Consider the following 6,809-nt stretch of genomic DNA (forward strand, 5'->3'; position numbering starts at 1 on the left):
GCTCCCCGGGGCTGCGTTCTGTGCACTCTGGGTCTGTCCTGGCTTGCCTTACCCCACCTTCTGTGCGAGTCAGCAATATTTGCTAGGTTACATAAGAGACATAATCTGACCGCTCAGATTGCTGATAAGCAGATGAGATGAAATACATGAAATCAGTTGAAATAATTACACACACACAGTGGAGTTTTATGCAAGACAGTTGTTGTCATGCACAGAGAACCCTCAATGGAGGAACCAGATATGGAAAGTACTTTCTTCTCCATTTCTGAACTTGCTCGCAGCATTTTTTCCCTCCTTAAGAGTGACCAGGTTTGTCTTCCTGTCCTGATTAGTTCTTCTTCTCCCCATTTCAGTTTCTTTTTTCTTTCTTTCTTTCTTTTTATTTTTAGAGCATGTACACTTTCCAGAAAGACAGAGAGAGACAGAAAGCAAGAAATCACCGCCCCCCAACCTAAGGAGGATGGCCATGCCACAATCCTTTCTCCTCCATTCTCCTCTCAGGATTTTAGGCATGCACACACATGTGCCTGGTGTGAGTTTCAAGCTGCTAGGTCTGGGACTCAAACTGCAGTCGAACACATGGGAGTCCAGTGACACAGCCATTACACCATCTACTGGTCCCTCCATTTCAGTTTATAACAATAATAATAGCTACCATGTAGGGAGTATTATTTTATTTCTTTCTTTATATTTCTTTTAAAATTTTACTTATCATAATTATTACTATTATTATTATTTAATTTGTATGGGGCATGTGCACCCACTAGAGAAAGACAGAGATGTATATATATGGAGAGAAAGTGAGAAAGCAAGTTGCCAGGTCTGGGACTCAAACTGCAGTCGGTCATGTGGGAGCCCAGTACCTTAACAGTGACACTACTTGCTGATCCTATGAGTGGTATTTTAAGTACTTTACAGGTATTCATTCATTTCATCATCATCTTAACTGTGTAGGTACACACAATTATATTCCCCATTACATTCAAGAAAGCGGAAATAACTTATACAACATCACAGAGCTAGTAAATCAGAGGGCACACTTCAAACCTAGGTCATTTCATTAGGAGCCCGTACTTTTCTACTACACTATGACACGTTTCGCTCCGCCATAGCACCTGCCACAGTCTCAGGAACACATTTGCCAAACCAAAATTTTTCAGGCAGAAATCAGCAGTTTTCTTCTTTACTTTTTACAGTTCAGTCAATGAAGCCAGAGTAATTTTTGACTAAAACCATTTCTAATATTATGAGAAATGCAGAAGCTTACCATCTGGTACACTGCATGCCGTCATTTTTGTTTTTTAGTAATTATCTGGGGGAAATGAGAATTCAGCAAAAATTCTGCACAGTATCGATGAAACCAGTAGCTCTCTTATAACAACAAACATATCTATGCAAGAAATAAGGTTAAAGATTCGCTCTTCAGTGCAGACGTTCAACGCTGTGCATGGAAAGCTGATCCCACAAAGCCACTGTGGTTTGAATCCCGGCCCTGGTGACCTGGGGAGCACACCAGGCATGTGTGCATGCATGCCCCAAATCCAGGCAGAGTAGGAATTGGAGGAGAAAGGATTGCAGCACGACCACACCCCATGAGTGTGGCCCTTTCTCTCCCTGGCAGGCACATATACTCAGTGCCAATAAAGAAAAGTAAACACATAAATAAATAAAACGAAAGAAATGAGGTCAAATCTCAGCTGTTTTCTTCTGAATACTTAGTGTAAAATAACATTCAAGCTGTTACTTGTTCAAGGGTTAGGCACAGCGTTGGCAGAATCAGGTTCACGAGTGGGATTATAAAAAGATATGGGCCTTGTTTAAAAATCTGTACACAAAATACCCTTTCCCGCCCCCCTTTTTGGAATTTACCAGAGGCTGCTTGTGCTCACTGGAGAGAAACAAAGAATAGAGTGTGAAAAGAAAAGCACATTCTTTTCAGTAGAGAAATCTAGGAAACATTACTTTAACCAAATGATCAGGGTTAGTGGCACCAGAATACACACTATCGTGTACCTCTTGATGTGATGAGATGGGCGCTTTATCTCTGCAGAATTCTTTCTGAAAGTCCAGGATCCTTCATGAGAAAAATATAAAACAAACCTAATTTGAAGGACAGTCTGCAAAATATCTGACTAGTACTTTCCGAAACTGCCAAGGTCCTGAAAAACAGAGCAAGATTAAGACACTTTCACAAAGCAGAGACAGAGAAGACATTACAGCTAAGTATCATGTGGGATTCTGGATTGGATCCTGGAAAAACTGCTAAAACCCAAACCAAGTCTGGAGTTTAGGTAATAATAACAGTGTCGTTTCCTTAGTTTTGACAAAATGCCCTGATCACGTAAGACGATACCATCAGGGGAAACTGGGACAGGGAGGCGGGCGTAAAAGAACTCCCTGTGGTACGATCTTTGTAACTTTTTGCTGTACATCCAAAAACTGCAATAAAAAGTGAATTTCCCAAAAACTCATGGAAAGAGTTATTTAACATATTAAAGTAACAGATAGCTTCCATAAGTTTAGACGATAGATTGGCAAAAAGCCTACCTATGATATCCACACTTAAAACTCTTGAGCGCTATAGCGTTTTGCTAAACTTGAACATTAGAGGTTTACAGACTTGAATTCCTGGAGTATAATATCAAAGTCCATGTGTCTGAAGTTCATTTGAGTCTCCCAAAGAGAATTGCCCTGAGAATTCATCTTGGCAGTGTTGGCTGAATGCGAATGGGTTATTTAGCATTCCTATGCCATGGTTATCTCATCCACGAAACAAGTTCCCACCTAGATCTGACATTCTTATAAACATGCCTTCCTCAAAATTTTATTTCAATTGCAGGGGGCACGTGGACTCGCCAGAAAGAGAAGGAAAGGGAGAGGAAGAAACCCTCCATTCCCCCATGGGGCAATCCCTTCCCCTCCATTTCGCCATCCTGTTGGGATTTGGGTCATGTATTCACATATGCCCAGTGTCTTTTTCAAGCCACCAAGGCTGGGATTTGAACTGCAATTGGCCATGTAGAATCCAGATCCCTTACTATTGGAGCCGTCAATTTCTCTCAACTATCTTAAATATTGTTTGAAATTGGGTACTAATTCTAAGGGAAAACAATTCAAATGTGATTAGGCAATCCCACAAACATTTATGAAGAGGTGATCACTGAGTTAGGGATAGAAGCAACAGCCCTTGCTCTCCAGAGGTCCCTGCCTGGTGAAAGAGACAGAGCCACAGAGGAGCCGTGCAGCCATGTGCAAGAGCTGTGGAAGACGTGGTACCGAGCTGCACTTGTGCACCAGGTGAAAGCACTTTCCTCTGCCTGTAGAGGGGTTCCAGGAGCTCTGGACCCAAGAAACTAGGAATACCACGCAACAGTACTACCTGATCGAAGCAGTCAGTGAGCAGTCAGTCTGACAGTATGAGTCTTCATCATACATGGCTGCTTATGAAATCTTGGGAATTCTTGGATTTTTCCGGCAATAAGTCAACTGGGAAATTTAGTTGTTGCAGGGCTGGGCCAGAAAAGCCCAAGTGTTTCACGTTGCACATGCACTCTCTTGGGAACATTGATATGCATGAAATCTGTCCCCTGAGCAGACTTCATTGCTGTCACATGGACAACATAACTTTCTAGAAAAGGCAATGTGTTGGCTGTTGCAGCCTGTCATTTCTAAATCAAGCTTTCATAAAACACCCCTGTAGATCATGTCATTTCCATTTTATAGCTGAATATTTCTGCTTCAGGCCTTGAAATATGTGATCTTGGTGTTTAGTTCTGCTTTTAAATTCTGAATAGTATGGTAGAAACTGGAATGTAAGGTTCCTAGGCAAAAGTTCAAAATTTCTCCCTAATTTGATCCTACACCTACACATTCTGAATTTAGATTTTGTTTCCTCTTTATTTCTTTTTTATTTTTTAAATTTTTATTTATTTATTTTTTGCTATGTGCTCCCTAGGGACAGGGACAGAGAGGGAAAGTGAGAAGTCACTACCTAGTGGGTGGCCATGCCACAATCCCTTCTCCTCCATTCTCCTCTAGAGATGTTGGACACACACGCACACATGCCTGTGTGTGATCTTCAAGCCAGTGAGTCCAGGACTCAAATCTCTCAGCTGGCCATGTGGAATCCAGCTGCCTTAACCTCCCCACTATCTGCTGGTCCTGGATAGATCTTTCTTTAGTCGGGAGGACTCGACCAGGCAGAAGTGTTGACACTTCCATGGTCATGGGTACAGGGGATGAGTGCTTCTTTGTGGGAGGTGGCCCAAGACAAGTGGGAGTATTAGAGAGGGGTACAGAAAACTGGCGAAAGTCATTTCTTCCTCTCGCAGGGCCTAACTAGAAAAGTGCCTTCGGAGTGATAATTCTGGAAAATTCCCACCCAGCAAGCAGACAAGAGTGAACAGCAAGCACAGACCTGAGGATGCCAGCCAAAGTACATAACAGAGAGACGGGCAGAAGTGCCTTCCCACACTAATCTCCCAGTCCTGCCAGATCGCCGCATGTGTGCACGTGAGGGGAGCCAGGTGGCTGTGGGAGGTTTTCTCCCAGAGCAGCGTCTGCACTTATCTTGGCACAGAGCTGTAAGGAAAGAGATCTGAGACAACAAGAGTTCTTTCTAAGCAGACGCAGGACCTTGGCTTCTAAAAAAAATAAGCATTTAGGGTTTTTTTTTTCCTGATTATAAATGTAACATCCCAGAAAGAAAAGTGCACACGTTGCAGAAAAGCAAAAAGAAAAATATAAAGTTACACTTCTATCCTAAGAGAGTCAGTATGAAACTTTTGGTGCATTTCCTTCCAGGATTCTAGGTGCAAATATGTGCAACATTATTAAGAGAATACTACACGTCTAATTTCATATTCTGTGCTTTTTCTCTTAACATCACTGCATAAGAATTGTCCTAGCTATTTTTAAAACACTCTTTGTGGGACCCAACAGATGGCATAATGGTTATGTTGCTGGACTTCCATGTAGCCTACCATGGTTCAAGTTCTGGACCTGGTGACTTAAAACTTAAAGGGCACATGTGTGTGTGTCTGAAATCCCAAGAGGAGAATGGAGGAGGAGAAGGGATTGCGGCATGGCCATCTCCCCCGGGTGGAGGGTGATTTCTTGCTTTCTGTCTCTCTGGCAAGTGCACATGCCCTATAGCAAAAATCTCAATTAAAAAAAAGAAATGACAACAACAACAAAAAAACCACTCTACATGAACAGCCTTCTTAGTGGCTACAGGTTCCACCCTGTGATTAAATTTATTTTTTCTAAAGCCTCACTTAGTTTATTAACTTAAGAAATATTAATTCAGAAAACAATTTTTTAATTGCCAAAGGGTTCACATGCTCTTCAGAGACAGGCAGAGAGACAGAGAGACAGAGAAAGAGGGAGTGGGAGAAAGCACCCCCAACGGGGCATGGTCATGCTACAATACCTTCTCCTTCATTTCTCCTTCCTCTGAGGATTGAAGGCATTCATACACATGTGTCCGGCATGCTTTTCAAGCCACTGGGGTCAAGATTCAAATCACAGTTGGCCGTGTGGGATCCAGCTCCCTTAACCACTAGGTTTCAGGGCCAGCCCTCCTTAAGAAAAATGTATTAACTTGAGAACAGCCCAAGATGGCTGACTTCGAGGATCAGGTGTCGGATGAGGAAAAGGTACACAGAGCTGCTAAATTCATCGCTCATGCACCCCCAGGGGAATTTAACGAAGTATTCAGTGATGTCCAGCTACTACTTAATAATGACAATCTTCTCAGGGAAGGGGCAGCACATGCATTTGCCCAGTATAACATGGAGCAGTTCACACCCGTGAAGATAGAAGGCTACGAAGATCAGGTCTTAATTACAGAGCATGGTGACCTGGGTAATAGCAGGTTTTTAGATCCAAGAAACAAAATTTTCTTTAAATTTGATCACTTACGCAAAGAAGCAAGTGACCCCCAGGCAGAGGAATAGATGGAGGTCTGAAATCTTGGAAGGAGCCCTGTGACAGTGCCTTTCGAGCCTATGTGAAAGGTCATTATCCCAATGGCTTCTGTACCGTCTACGCTACAACTATAGACGGACAGCAGACCATTATTGCACGTAGGGAAGGCCACCAGCTTCAGCCTAAAAACTTCTGGAACAGTCGCTGGAGATCAGAGGGGAAGTTCACCGTCACACCACCTACAGCCCAGGTGGTTGGAGTGCGTACGATTCTGGTTCACTATTATAAAGATGGCCGTGCTCAGTTGGTTAGTCATAAAGATGTACAGGATTCAGTAATGGTTTCGAATGAAGTCCAAACTGCCAAGGAGTTTATTAAAATCATAGACAATGCAGAAAATGAGTATCAGACAGCAATTAGTGAAAACTATCAAACAATGTCAGATATCACATTCAAGGCTTTGCACCATTGCAGCTTCCAGTTACCCGCACCAAAATCGACTGGAACAAGATATTCAGCTACAAGATTGGCAAAGAAATGCAGAATGCTTAAAAGAAGCAAGCAAGAAATGCAGAATGTAAGATTCTTCCATATAAGGAAAGAAAAGAATTCAACACCAACACATGGTCATAAGATAAATAAGTGATTTATAAACTAGAGTGATATTTTGCTAGGGCTTTTAAAGTTACCAGGTTTTCTAGCCTCATGAAATACTGCTGACCCTGGGACCAGCACTTAGCGTAATGGCTATGTTGCTGGACTCCCACGTAGTCGACCAAGGTTCGCGTCCCGGACCTGGTGGCTTAAAACTCACACCGGGCATGTGTGCGTGCGTGCCCAAGATCCCGAGAGGAGAATGGAGGAGAAGGGATTGCGGCGTG

The 6,809-nt window shown here is 42.8% G+C and overlaps 1 pseudogene; it reads left to right on the forward strand.

The window, feature by feature from the left end:
• Window positions 1-5,618: 5,618 nt before the first annotated feature.
• Window positions 5,619-6,482, forward strand: LOC102494102 (F-actin-capping protein subunit alpha-1 pseudogene; annotated as a pseudogene).
• The last annotated feature ends 327 nt before the right edge of the window (window positions 6,483-6,809 follow it).

Source organism: Tupaia chinensis, unplaced genomic scaffold (genome assembly GCF_000334495.1).
Source record: "Tupaia chinensis unplaced genomic scaffold, TupChi_1.0 Scaffold148874_1, whole genome shotgun sequence".
NCBI classification, from domain to species: domain Eukaryota; kingdom Metazoa; phylum Chordata; class Mammalia; order Scandentia; family Tupaiidae; genus Tupaia; species Tupaia belangeri.